A 13258-nucleotide genomic window follows, 5' to 3' on the forward strand; every position below is an offset into this window, starting at 1 on the left:
TGATGTGGATCAAATCTGATGTGCAAACCTCTTTTAGAGGAAAAAAAAATATTTAATCTATGTTTAATAGATTGATATAAGATGGATCTAGGTCGATTTAAACATAACGAGACTTCAAAATAAATTGGGAAAAAAATAATCCTTCATAATGAACAATAAGCATCTCAACAAAAATAATGTTTAATTAGCGCCGCAAGAAGAAAACGAACAAAATTCCCTCTCATTATTTTACACATTAATAGAAATTAAAAAGAGAGATCCATTAGTCATTTCCCTTTCTCAACATCTTCACATGTATATTATTAACGAAAATTAAAAAAATTAAAAAAATTTAGAATTCCATAGGTATTTATCGTTCCCTTTGCAATACCCATTTTGAATTTTAGAGCTAACATTTGGAGGGAAGAAGAAGACGATCACTGTAGGATGGATGCATAAACAATGTGATTTGTAGATCTCAATTTTTTTGGCTACCCCACATGCAATTGCGTTCAATCCAGAAAATGCCATTAACAAGGAATTGTTTGGAATCTCTTGAATAAGTGGAGATCATTTACGAGATTGGGTTAATATATGTGAAAGTACTTGGATTCTACACTGAAACTTCAATACTTATGGGTTTTTTGATATTTCCCAAATGATTGAATAGCTAGATATCACTCACCAAACTATACTAATATAAGCGAAAAGCGATTTGTTTATCAAAAGTATCGCATATGTGTCCAGCTACGCATGCATTTCCTACCCTTGTATAAGCTTCAATATTGAGTCCAAAAGAAGTAGAAGGGATTAGAATGAAGCATGGAGATCATGGAGATGTTTGTGGCAGTGCCTCCCCATCGCCTGGGTAACGATATCCAACAAATCAACATCGATTTCTCCAATGTTGACTTGGATTCAATACAACTTCCTCTAGTTGAATATTTCAGCATCAAAAGTGAGGATGAGGAGGAAGAGGAATATTCACTAGAGTTTGATTTGGTTCAAAACATTATAGTTGTATAGTCTAGAAAATATCCCAGTTGTCCCTCCAGAGAAGTTTGAGAAACTCGAAAGTATTGTTACCAAGATCTCTGGGCAGATTGGTACAATTAGGGATAGGGGGCTTTGGATGTTAATCCATCCCAAATCCTAGAAGACTCGAGGATATTTCTTGATAGAGTACAATACCCCTCAGGGAGCACAAACAACAAAAGATCAAACAAATAGATATGAGATGGACAAATCCCACATATTTGTTGTGAACATGTTTGATGATTTTGATAAATATATGAAAGTATCAAATGAATGGATTCCTCCAGAAGCGAAGGCATATACACCTGGGGAAAATTTATAACATTGGCTAATAGATGAGAAAGGATGTGATCAATTTATTATCCATGTGAACACTGACACATAAGTTTATTGGAATGATCCTAGAAACTCAAACTAGATATGGTCTACTGCCATGGATACTGGAGTGAAAGCTTTGTCCAATGGCCATCTCTTGGAACATACCTGGAAAAAATGCATAGGCATGGAGAATCTATCTGGGGAGGCAGTGCAAGCTTTAACTACTTGACGTGCTTTGCACATCCACAGGTCAAGTTGATAGATTTTTCTCCTGGTGAAATTTTTTTGGTTACTTACAGCCGCCACGAGCCAGGTAATCCTCAAGATACAGAGAGGGTTACCCTAAATATTTTTGAAGCGAGGACCACTAAAGTATTGAGAGATTTTAAAGGAAAAGTTGATGGTTTTGCAGCTGGTGGAATTGGCAATGTTACTAGTGTGTCTTGGCATGTATTCAGATGGGTTGGTGGCAAATATAACAAATACTTTGCCCGCATTGGGAAAAATGCCATCAGTGTGTATGAAACAGATACCATGAGTATACTAGATAAGAAATCCTCCAAAGATGATAATGTAATGTATTTAATTTAGTCACCAATAGATCAATTACTAGCTTTGTTTGTTCCAGAGGGAGGTGGTGGTAACCAACCTGCAAAAGTGAGTCTTGTACAAATCCCTAGAAGGGAAGAACTTAATCAGAAAAATTTGTTTATTGTAAGTGATTTCCAAATGTACTAGAAAAGAAATGGGGACTTTAACAGTCAAAGTGGACCGCTATACAAAGACAAAGAAAAGTACATACACAGGTTTTGAACTTTTCCGAATAAAGGAAAGAGATATCCCCATAGAGGTTCTGGAATTAGAGAACAAGAATGACAAGATCATTGCATTCGCTTGGGAGCCCAAAGGCCACAGGTTTGCTATTATCCACGGGGATGGACCCAGGCCAGATGTTAGTTTCTATTCAATGAGGAGCCCTAATAATGTGGGCCGGGTTTCCAAGCTGGCTACCATTAAAGGAAAACAAGCAAATTCTCTTTACTGGTCCCCCATTGGACCGTTTATTATTCTTGCAGGGCTAAAAACCTTAAATGTTCTCCTTGAATTCTACAATTTTGATGAACTTGAGACAATGGCAACTGGTGAACATTTTATGGCAATAGATAATGAATGGGATCCCACTGGAAGGTATGCTGCAACAACAGTCACAACTGTTCATGAAATGGAAAATGGTTTTAACATATGACCTTTCAATGGAAAGATGTTGTACTGCATTCCCAGATATCATTCCTATAATCTAATATGGAATCCAAGGACACCCTCTCTTCTAAGCCTAGAGAAAGAGGAGGATATTTCTAATAATTTGAAAAAGCATAGCAAGAAGTATGAGGCTGAAGACTAGGATGTTTCATTGTTGTTGAGTGAGCAAGAAAGGGAGAAACATAAGAGATTGCAAGAGGATTGGAAGGTCTGGGTCAATGAATGGAAACATATTCACGAGGAAGAGAAATTATATAGGCAGGAACTACGTGATGGAGAGCCTAGTGATGAAGAAGAGGAATATGAAACAGAAGAAGTTGAAGTTGAAGAGTTAGTAGATGTTGCTGAAGAGATTGCTTCATTTGGTTTTAAGAAGTTGGACTGAGTCACTGTATAGCATGAATCTATTTGTGCCTCCATACAGGCATATATGATTGTGCCTCCATGTAGGGAGATAGCTTGGGCACAAATGCAACGTTTTTCAATTGTTTTCTTTGTCACATTCATAATAGTAGAGATACTAATTTGTTGAAAGTTTTGTAGTATGGGCTTGGAAATGCCCAATTTCTCAAAACAAAAATTGCAGTTTGAGAGTTTGATCTATTATTTACTGAATGATAAAATGTTTTGAGGGTACTCTTTTGCATAGGCATATTTTTTTATGTAATAAAAGATAAGCTTAACTAGGATCTTCTATAGAAATTATAGGGTTGGATGGTAGTAATCAAATCACATGCATTAGATCGAAAGAAGAATCTTGCATCTTCTCAGTCTCCCACATGCTATTTGGATTTAGGAGTGTGATTATAATATATTAGGGTTTAGGAGTGTGATTATAATTTCTATGAAAGAGTGGTTGGAATTATATTTGATAGAGATCATGGCAAGGAAATAGAGGAAGAGCTAGAGCATTGACCAAGAATATAATATTGATATCATGTGGAAACTATGTACAAGAGAGATATCAGGCCCAGCTACCATGTCCAAGGGTCAAAACCCAAAAGAGGAGTGTAATCATAATCAGCCTTCAACGATGAATAATTTTATCATCAATTGTCTAGTTTGAAATTGATGTTAAATGCAAAGTTAGTAATGAATATTTGAAAATTTATTGAGAAAATAGTTAACTAGGATTGTTTTATACAATAGTAATTATCTTTATGAGACTAAGAATATGATATTAATAAAAATTCATAAGTTAGTGTTGGTTCTAGGTTATTTTTATATCTCTGTAATTTAGTTAATTAAATTGAAGTCATAGAAGCAAGGACACAAAACAAGGATTCACATTTGGTCAATCAGATTCAAGTTATACAAACATTGGAGAGCAAGGATTATGACTCTAGTGGAGATAAAGGAATGTAATGTGGACCAAGAACATGGATTTGCATGGAAGAAAGGATCATATCCAAATTGGATATTACAAGCTTTAAGATTAAATTTGTAAATTACTACTCAAATCATGTCAGGTTAGAGCAATCTCGAATATGAACATCCCAATTTAGAAACACTGACTATAGTTTAATATTCAAGGACATCAAAATAAAAGAGTACGGACAATAAGGGAGCACTGCCAATGTTTTTCTTTGACTTTTTCAAGACAAGCTATTGGGTAGTGAAAACATTATTCTTTATTTTTCAAATTGACCATTACTAGGTCTCCTCTTGTCATGATTGGTGGCATTATAGGTGTAAGGCAGAAAATAATGTTAAGCATGGGATTAGTAGAATGAGCTTAACTATTATTGGCTCATAGTAAAGGACGTGACCTAATTTCTTAATGTCTAATACTTGGAAATATGACACCAATACATTTTAGTGGCTTTTAGATAAAACCTTCAGGCTAGAGGATTCACAGTACAACTTCAAAATTAAATCTCATATATGTTTACTAATTGTAAGTCTAAGAGTATGTCCCAATGAGGTACTATGGTTAACTGAATAAAAACTTTGGGAATACCTTCAGTATGGCTTGTAATATCTAATAGTCGAATCTAGGTTGAAGGAGATGCAAAGAATAAAGATGGGTGATCACTTTTATAAACTCATCAAAGCTATTGTGGGGGGTTACTGCCAATTAGGATGCATTTAGTGAACAAATTGTGAATGAATTGTTTACATAGAGGGTGCAACAAACTGATTGTTCACAGATATCTAAAGAAATGGGCTAGATGTAAATATGTCAAACCAAGCAGTAACTCCTCAAAGCAAAACTGATTCGTATGTATATTCATTAAGGTTGGTCTTCATTATATACACGAGGGAGACTGTTCACTTCATCTCCCAATGACTGTTCACATTACTTATTTATTTATTTACATTTTGTTCACCCAATCCTAATGATTAAGTGTCAACATTCCCCCCCTTAATCTGAAGGGATGTTGGTGAGTCCAAGCATCATTCTGAATCATTCATGTTTTTCTCTTCCAAGCGCTTTGGTGAAGATGTTTGTAATTTGCTCATTAGTGGAACAATGATGGAGATGGATTTTTTTGGCCTCAACATGATGTCGAATCAGATGATATTTAGTATTGATGTGCTTCGTTTGATCATAGAACTTTGGGTTCTTGGCCAACTTTATTGCAGAGGTATTGTCAATCATGAGTGGAGTTGATTGTACTTGTTTTACCTGCAAATCTTCAAGAATTTTCCTGAGCCACACAATTTGTTGCTTCAGCTGCTGCCACGTATTTTTCTTTTGTTGTGGAATCTGCTGGAACTGATTGTTTGCGTGATCTCTAGGAGACAGCTCTTGATCCAAGACCCATAGCTTATCTTGAAGTAGATACCCCAGTTTCTTTGTCTCCATCGAAGTCTGAATCAGAGTATCCAATCAAGCTGAAGTCGTCCACCTGTGTATAATTGATTCCAAAGTCTTGAGTTCCCTTCAAGTACCTTAGAACTCTTTTTGCAGTAGACCAATGTCCCTCACAAGGCTTTTGCATAAACCTGGAGAGGATTCCAACAACAAATGAAATGTCTAGTCTGGTAGTAGTTAGGTAGTTGAGACTTCCTACAAGTTGTCTATACTTTGTTACATCCTCAAATTCTTTTCCTTCAATAGATGTGAACTTTAAGTTTTGTTCCATTGGAGTAGTAAGAGGATTGCATTCTGTCATGCCAAACCTCTTCAATAGATCTCCAATGTATTTCTTTTGAGAAAGAAATATGGACTTCGGATGTTCGGTTACTTCAATACCAAGATAGTAATGAACATAGCCCAAATCAATCATTTCAAAACTTTTCCCCAATTCCTTCTTTATGGATGCAATTTAGCTTTCATTGTTCCTTGTCATTAAAATATCATCTACATATACCACAAGATATACAACTGTTTTTCCAACTTTCTTGACAAATAAAGTTGCATCATCAAGATCAAAATGTTTGAAATTGAGTTTCAGAAGATGCTCAGTTATTTTTTCATACTAGGCTCGCAGTGCTTGTTTGAGGCCATACAAGGACTTCAAAAGTTTGCATACTTTATGTTCATGTCCTTTCACAGCAAATCCTTCAGGCTGAGACATAAAAACATTCTCTTTTAGATCTCCATTTAAGAAAGCAGTTTTTACATCCATTTGATGGACTTTCCAACTGTTATGAGCTGCTAGTGCAAAGAGTGTCCAGATGGTAGCCCATTTTGATGTGGGGGAAAAAGTCTCCTCATAATCGACCCCTTCCTTCTGTGCAAAACCTTTTGCCACAAGCCTAGCTTTGTGCTTGTCAAGTGAGCCATCAGCTTTATACTTGTTCTTGTATGCCCACTTGCAGCCAATTGGTTTGGTTCCTAATGGAGGATAAACTAGCTTCCAAGTGTCGTTCTTTATGAGGGAATCATACTCCTTTTGCATCGCTTCTTTCCATTCATCATGAGAAGCAGCTTCTTTGAAGGAACTTGGTTCAAAATTTGTAGACAAGTTCAATTCACAATCATAAGAAACCTCCATATCAACAGGTGAATTAGAGTCATCTACATCACCTCCATTTTGTCGGTTTGAATTTCGAGTTCCTGTCTTTCCAACCTCATTAGGATGAACACTTTCAAGTGTCTTTGTTAGCCACTTTGGGGGACCTTTCTCAGATGGGCCAGGCTTCTCCGTTGATTGAGTTGGGACTAAATCAAGATTGAGTCTCCCAATTCTATCAATCACATCACTTAAAGCATCATCTGTTGTTGGAGTTTCATGCAGGGGAGAGTGTTCTTCAGAAGAAGATTCCACATGTTGATCTAGTATAGGAATCCCCCCTTAAGATGTGGAATCTGATTATCAAATTCTTGAAATGATTTTGCTTTTGCGAATCTATCCAAGCAATCAAGTTGCTGCTCAACAACATTGTCAGTTTTGCATGATTCAAGAAAAATTACATCTCTAGATACAACAAACTTTTTATTTACTTCATCATAGAGACGGTATGCTTTGGAGGTGTTTGAATACCCCAGGAAGATACACTTACGACTTCTAGCACTAAGTTTGTTTCTATGTACCTTTGGTATCAAGGCATAATAGGTGGAACCAAAGACCCTGAGATGCTTTACCGAAGGAACATGTCCATACCACATTTCATAAGGAATCTTGTTTCTAATATAATTAGATGGACATCTATTATTTATATATGCAGCACATGCAACAACATCAGCCCAAAACATTATCTTTACATTTTTGAAGAAGAGCATGGATCGTACCATATTCAAGATTTTCTTATTCATTCTTTTAGCTACACCATTCTATTGGGGATTATAAGGCATAGTTGTTTGATGTTTGATCCCATGTTGGTGAAGATAGTTTTCAAATTCATTTGATGTGTATTCTTTTCCATTATCAGTGCGAATAGATCCAATATGAGATTGTGCGTCATTTTCAATCCATTTATGAAAATTCTTGAATGTTTGAAAAGCATCAGATTTGTTCTTCAATAAATAAACCCAACACATTCTGGTGTAGTCATTAATAAATGTCATCATATATTTATTTCCATTTGCAGAAGGAACAGGCATTGGACCACATAAATCTGAATGAATGAGTTCAAATTTTCTATGTGCTCTTGAATGTGAATCATGAAAAGACTGTTTGCTAGGCTTTCCTAGGATGCAAGCATCACATTGCTTAAGTTTCCTAGGAATTGTAGGCAAACCAGCAACACCATTTTTCTTCAACAAGCGGACACTGTCATAGTTCAAATGTCCAAATCTAGCATGCCATAATAAACTTGATGGAAGTGTACTTTCTTCATGATGAGAATTGTATGAGAAATGTTGTGCACGAGAAGAGGTTCCTTGCAGCTTGAGAAGCCTTTCTTCTTCTATTCCCCTCATGACAAGTGAGTGGTCAGATGCTTTTCTTACCTCAAGCTTGCCATCAAACATATGAATGGAGTGACCTTTCTGGCAGATGTGGACCAAGGACAGCAAGTTTCTCTTGAGCTGTGGGAGATATAGAACACGATGCTGAAGAAAGTCTAGAAGACCAGGCAGTTTAAGCCTGATTGTGCGAAGCCCTGATGGCCTTATTTTTTATTGGTCTGCAAAGTATACTGCTCCATCAACATTGTCAGTAAATTCTTCAAAAAAATCTTTTCTATGAGTCATGTGGCAGGTTGCTCCTGAATCAAGCAACCAATCATTTTTCCAAGAAGCAAGTGAAGCATTAAATAAATCTTCATTTACTCCAATATTACATTGTGCCAAAACATAGTGAGCAGATTCAGGTGCTTTACTTTTGTCTGTATCATCAATTTTACCTTTCTGTTGGTTTCTTTTCTGCTCACTTGTGTCCCATGGTATCTTGCATGTAGAGGCATCATGTGATCCATTTCTTTTGCAGTGAATGCAATGCAAATCTGCCTTTTCTCCTTGAGAATGTCTGCCCCCCCTGCCTCTGAAATATCTTCCTCTGGAAGAATCTTGGGCAAGATTCTTTTCTTTATGAGTGAGGTACGTAGCCTCTTCAGAAGAAGATATGATTGAATGCATTGAAAAATCTTGTACTGTAAAAAACTGAGTACTGTAAAAAAATGTACTTCTGCTAGCAAAAATATGCTTTTGTGGAGAAAACTTCTGCTGATAGAAAAATACTTCTGCTAATATACAGTAAAATTGTACTTCTGGTGGTAATTTTTTTTTTTTAATTACAATTCAAAAGGGAATTATCTCCATATAGGGCTTTGTACTGTCTTTGTCTTTAATGAAAATATAAAACATAGATCAGCTATGCATTCTCAAAAGATTTCAAATCTCTTCCTCATCATTTTTTTTCGCAACGTTCTTGAATTGTTTTACATGAAAAGGCAACAAAGCTATCTGAATCTGGTCTTCACCAATCTAATCTCAACGTATATACCATAAAACTTCAATACAATTCCATGTGTTAAACAGTGTTAAGAGTACATTCAACAGTGTTCAAAGTACATTCAACGCGTGGCTATTAACACATTTTACATGCCCAAAAAGTCTTCAACGTATATACCAAAAACTTTCAAAGTATATGCCAATGTTATGTGAAGAAACTTTAATGTGTATGCCAAAAAAACTTCAACATATATACCATCATTCAGACTCCGGCGCCTTTTCCATGTTTTTCAGAACCTGTTCCGTTTGGTCTTCCACATTTTCTAAGATAAACTTTCCAGTCTCAGGAATAAGACCTAATACACCAGAAACAAATACAATATTGTTAGCTTTAATTGCTTGAGAATAGGGACCCAATGCTGCTGGTGCCTTGTCCGTTTGTACACCCTCCTTCAAAGTAGTAGCGTGAACCATCCAGCGAGCTACTTTGATCCATGCAAAAGGCTTGGGATGGCAGCTACTGTGACATAATAATGCAGTTAGGCAACAGAAACTTGCTGCTTCCTGTGTTAATATTGCGAGGGCTCATTTCTAAAACTTTGTGAGAGGGCCGCCATTTAGGCCAGTGTTAAAAAATACCAGGAGGGAGCAGCATAAATCATATATGAAACAGCATTTATATGGAGTGAGCAACGTAAATCATATTACAGGCAGCGTTCAACATATGGGTGGACAAAACTGTGGTAAACATTGGTAATGGTGAAGTAATTGTAGAGCGCAGGTTGTGGGTTGAAGCTCGCAGAAAATACATGCGTATAACACACAACAAAATGGAACTCACACACAACGAATCGACTCCTTAATGTACTTCAACGAATACATTAAACAATGAATGAGATTTCGCAGGGATATGACAGAGATGTTAGCCTGCAAAACATGGGCAGAATATAAGCAGAATATGCAGGAGGGAGTTACAAAACAAAGGGAAACTAAAAATGGTGCTGGCTCTGATACCATGTCAGACTAGGCAGTAACTCCTCAAAGAAAAACTAATTCATATGTATATTCATTCAGGTTGGTCTTCATTATATACATGAGGGAGAGACTGTTCACTTCATCTCCCGATGACTGTTCACATTACTTATTTATGTATTTACATTTTGTTCACCCAATCCTGATGATTAGGTGTCAATGAAATATGAGGAGGATAGTTTATAGCCCAAACCTATCTGGTAATCAACTTTATGGAAACCTATATGGAAAAATAAAGAGATTCCATTTTGTGCTAACTAGATCTATGATCACTCGGCAATGCTACTTTGCCTTTAATGCTTATCTGAAAGGTGTTTTAGGAAGGAATGGTTGTGAAAAATTCCCACAGTTAGTTACAAGCAGCTCTCGTCACAAAACCAAGGCACTTTGTAGTTTAAGATTATAAAATTTTTTGAAAGGTGTTAATCTACAAGATTTAGGGAGTTAGACACCTAGTTTCAAGGTAGTTAAAGTATCTTCAGATGTATTGTGATGGAAATACTAAACACCATCTAGCATGCCAATGGTTGGCTCATTTCTTTACATATAGTTCATTGGATGGAATAAAGTGATATTCCATGAACAAAATGTAAAGCAATAAGTAAATGATTTACTTACTGTAGTGTCCTTTTTTAGTTACTCTCTTTTTTAGTTATCCTTTTATAAGGGGTAGAGAATGGAATTTTCTAAAATAAAAAATGGAAAAAGATATGAAATTTTTCTCTATACGTATTGTTGATGTCATATATGTTATCCTATTAATGATTTCCACTTTGAGGCATGGCTATTTGCTTTTACATAACGCCTAACAGAGGCCTTTCCATGTGAGGATATGTAAGACAAATCCTCTTGTTCACCTCAGAATTCCACCATTGGTGTTTAACCTCAAACAAACAGAGAGGAGAGTTGGTTGATGCAGGGGTTTTGTAATTCTTCCTACTTGTTTTTGTACTTGTGAGAACTGATTAACTAGGCAGAGTAATCAATACAGGTAAAGGGTTTTTGTAATTCTTCCAACCTGCTTTTGAACTTGTTATAAGTGATTAATTGGGCAAAGAAATACATACTAATACCAGTGAAATAGAGACCTTTCCATGAGTTATTGAGAAGAATTTCACATAGAAATAGAGCCTAAGCCCCGATGTGTAAGGATGAACATAACTTATCATGGATATTATCGAATCATGCATGTCCATGAACCGTATTAACTATCCATTATGTGTTTCCCTGTTATGAACCTGATTAACCATCCATTATTGGATAAACATGATAAATACAACATAGAAGGCATATCTAGATCATCTAACACGAACAGACATAAAGAAGGGATTATATCAAGGAGATACTAAACTAACACTACATTAAGGTCAAACTAGACTAAAATTGTACTAATGGAATGGACAAACTACTATTAATAAACCTGAGCTTCCGCACAAAAGGGATGATGTCAAGGAAACAAGGTACCTATTAGATACCCATTGTTCACAACAAGTCAATAAAGGGAATATACAACAACATATAATTATGAAAATGAAAACTTTATATTCTTTTAAGTTCGCTATTCATAGTGATTAAGTCGAGGGTCCATACCTGGATTTGTATTCTGGCATCCTAAGTAGTCTAGTTAGGTCTTCCTTAGGACCGATCATCGAGAAACACCCAAAAGTAAAAGTAGCACCTTTTCCAAAAGCAAGTTTTCCTCATCTAGCATCTTATGGTAGTTAGCTTAGGTGATTGGCTAAATCCTAGGTTGCTTCATATTAGAAGAACATTCACTTATACTTCATATTTGAAGTAAGCTCTGATACTAATCAATCCTAATTCATCGGTATCAAGAAAAGGAGGGAAGATCTAAGAACTTGGATTGGATTAGAGACAACCTCTTTTCCTTCCCCTATGAGAATAAAAGTGACAATGAAGAGTAAACACATACAATCAAAAAGGGGTTTTTGATGAACTAGCCTCGTTAAGGAGATTTTCAAAGCTCATAGCAAGATGATTATATGTGAAGGGCATGTTACTACTTCTAGACTCATTTGCATGTAAATGATAAACTTCAAGATGATTGTTAACTTCTTAACTCTCCTATAAATTATGACATAAATATCCACATGACTCGATTAAAAAAATTATTACAAAATGTGGTCAATTGGTATTCATTACAGTGGATAACCTCATAATGCATATAAAATAGTTGAACCTATTACAATATAAACTGCATTGCAACTCAGCAATGAAGCCCACGCCACAAATTGATGAATCTTGCCTTGCTGATTGTCTTAGGAAGTACCCCAAAGTTTGCTACGATCTCTCGATACTCCAGAGGAAACGTTCGTTGTGCTCTCCCATAATATTGTGCCTATTTTTTTTTCTCAACCCAAGGTTCACTGCCCTTTCGAGTAGTCAATACTCCAGAGGAAAAGTTTGTGCTTGGAATACAATCAACTATGAATAGGAAGGAGTCATTGTGTAATAATGGCACTAGAGTGGTGAATCTATCAACAGGTAGTGGTAGGGGAATTTAATGCTTCACCTACAATTCCAAGAGAGATTTTATGTTTAGGGGTCTTCTAAAGTAAACAATAAATGGGCCGCTAAACCAAGTCCATTACCGCTACCAACAACAAAAGCAATAGCAACATCCCAGCTTTCAGTTAGAGAACCAACTTCCAATATTTCTTCTAGGTCGATGATTAGGCTTCGCTTTCTAATATAAAGTAGTAGCAGTAGGGCTCCTCTCTCCTGCTTTAAATAGGCTTTCTATCCTCCTCACCCTTGCTTGGCATACTCTTCCTACAATTTACTGTACTAGTTTTTTTGGCTCAACCCCAAGTTCACTTCGCTACCCTTTGGAGTAGTTGAAACTACAAAGGAAAGATTCACATACTCCCACCTGTAATTTTGCCTCCACTTGGCCAATATATCGAACAAACAATACCTAATATATATATATAGAGAAAGAGAGAGAGAGAGAGAGAGAGAGAGAGAGAGATAACATTAAAAACCCCTTTTAGCCCCTATTATATAGTTAATATATTATTTTAGGTTTTTCTCATTTTTTTTGCCCCAATATGAACACACATGATATAGTATTGTTTTGTCAGTGAAGCCCCCGTGCCTCTCATGAAGCGCACCTCTGTTTTTGGCCTCCATCACCTTAAATCCCATCAGTTGTTGTCGGCCTCCATTGCTCTGCTTCCTAAAGAACCCATCCATAGTGTAAAGACAGACCCCTAATCCTTTACCTTTACCATTTTTACTAGCACCTTGTATTGAAAATTTTAAGACAAAAGATTTATTTTGTCTTAAAAAATTATCTTAAAATCCCCCTTTGTGTAAGTGTTAAATGCA

At 36.1% G+C, this 13258-nt stretch overlaps 1 pseudogene; it reads left to right on the forward strand.

The window, feature by feature from the left end:
• Positions 1–801: 801 nt before the first annotated feature.
• On the forward strand, positions 802–2977 carry LOC149139441 (eukaryotic translation initiation factor 3 subunit B pseudogene; annotated as a pseudogene).
• Positions 2978–13258: the final 10281 nt, after the last annotated feature.

The sequence above is a fragment of the Pinus tabuliformis genome, chromosome X, assembly GCF_031772625.1.
Source record: "Pinus tabuliformis cultivar Carrire ecotype Pingquan chromosome X, CPIR1, whole genome shotgun sequence".
Classification (NCBI taxonomy): domain Eukaryota; kingdom Viridiplantae; phylum Streptophyta; class Pinopsida; order Pinales; family Pinaceae; genus Pinus; species Pinus tabuliformis.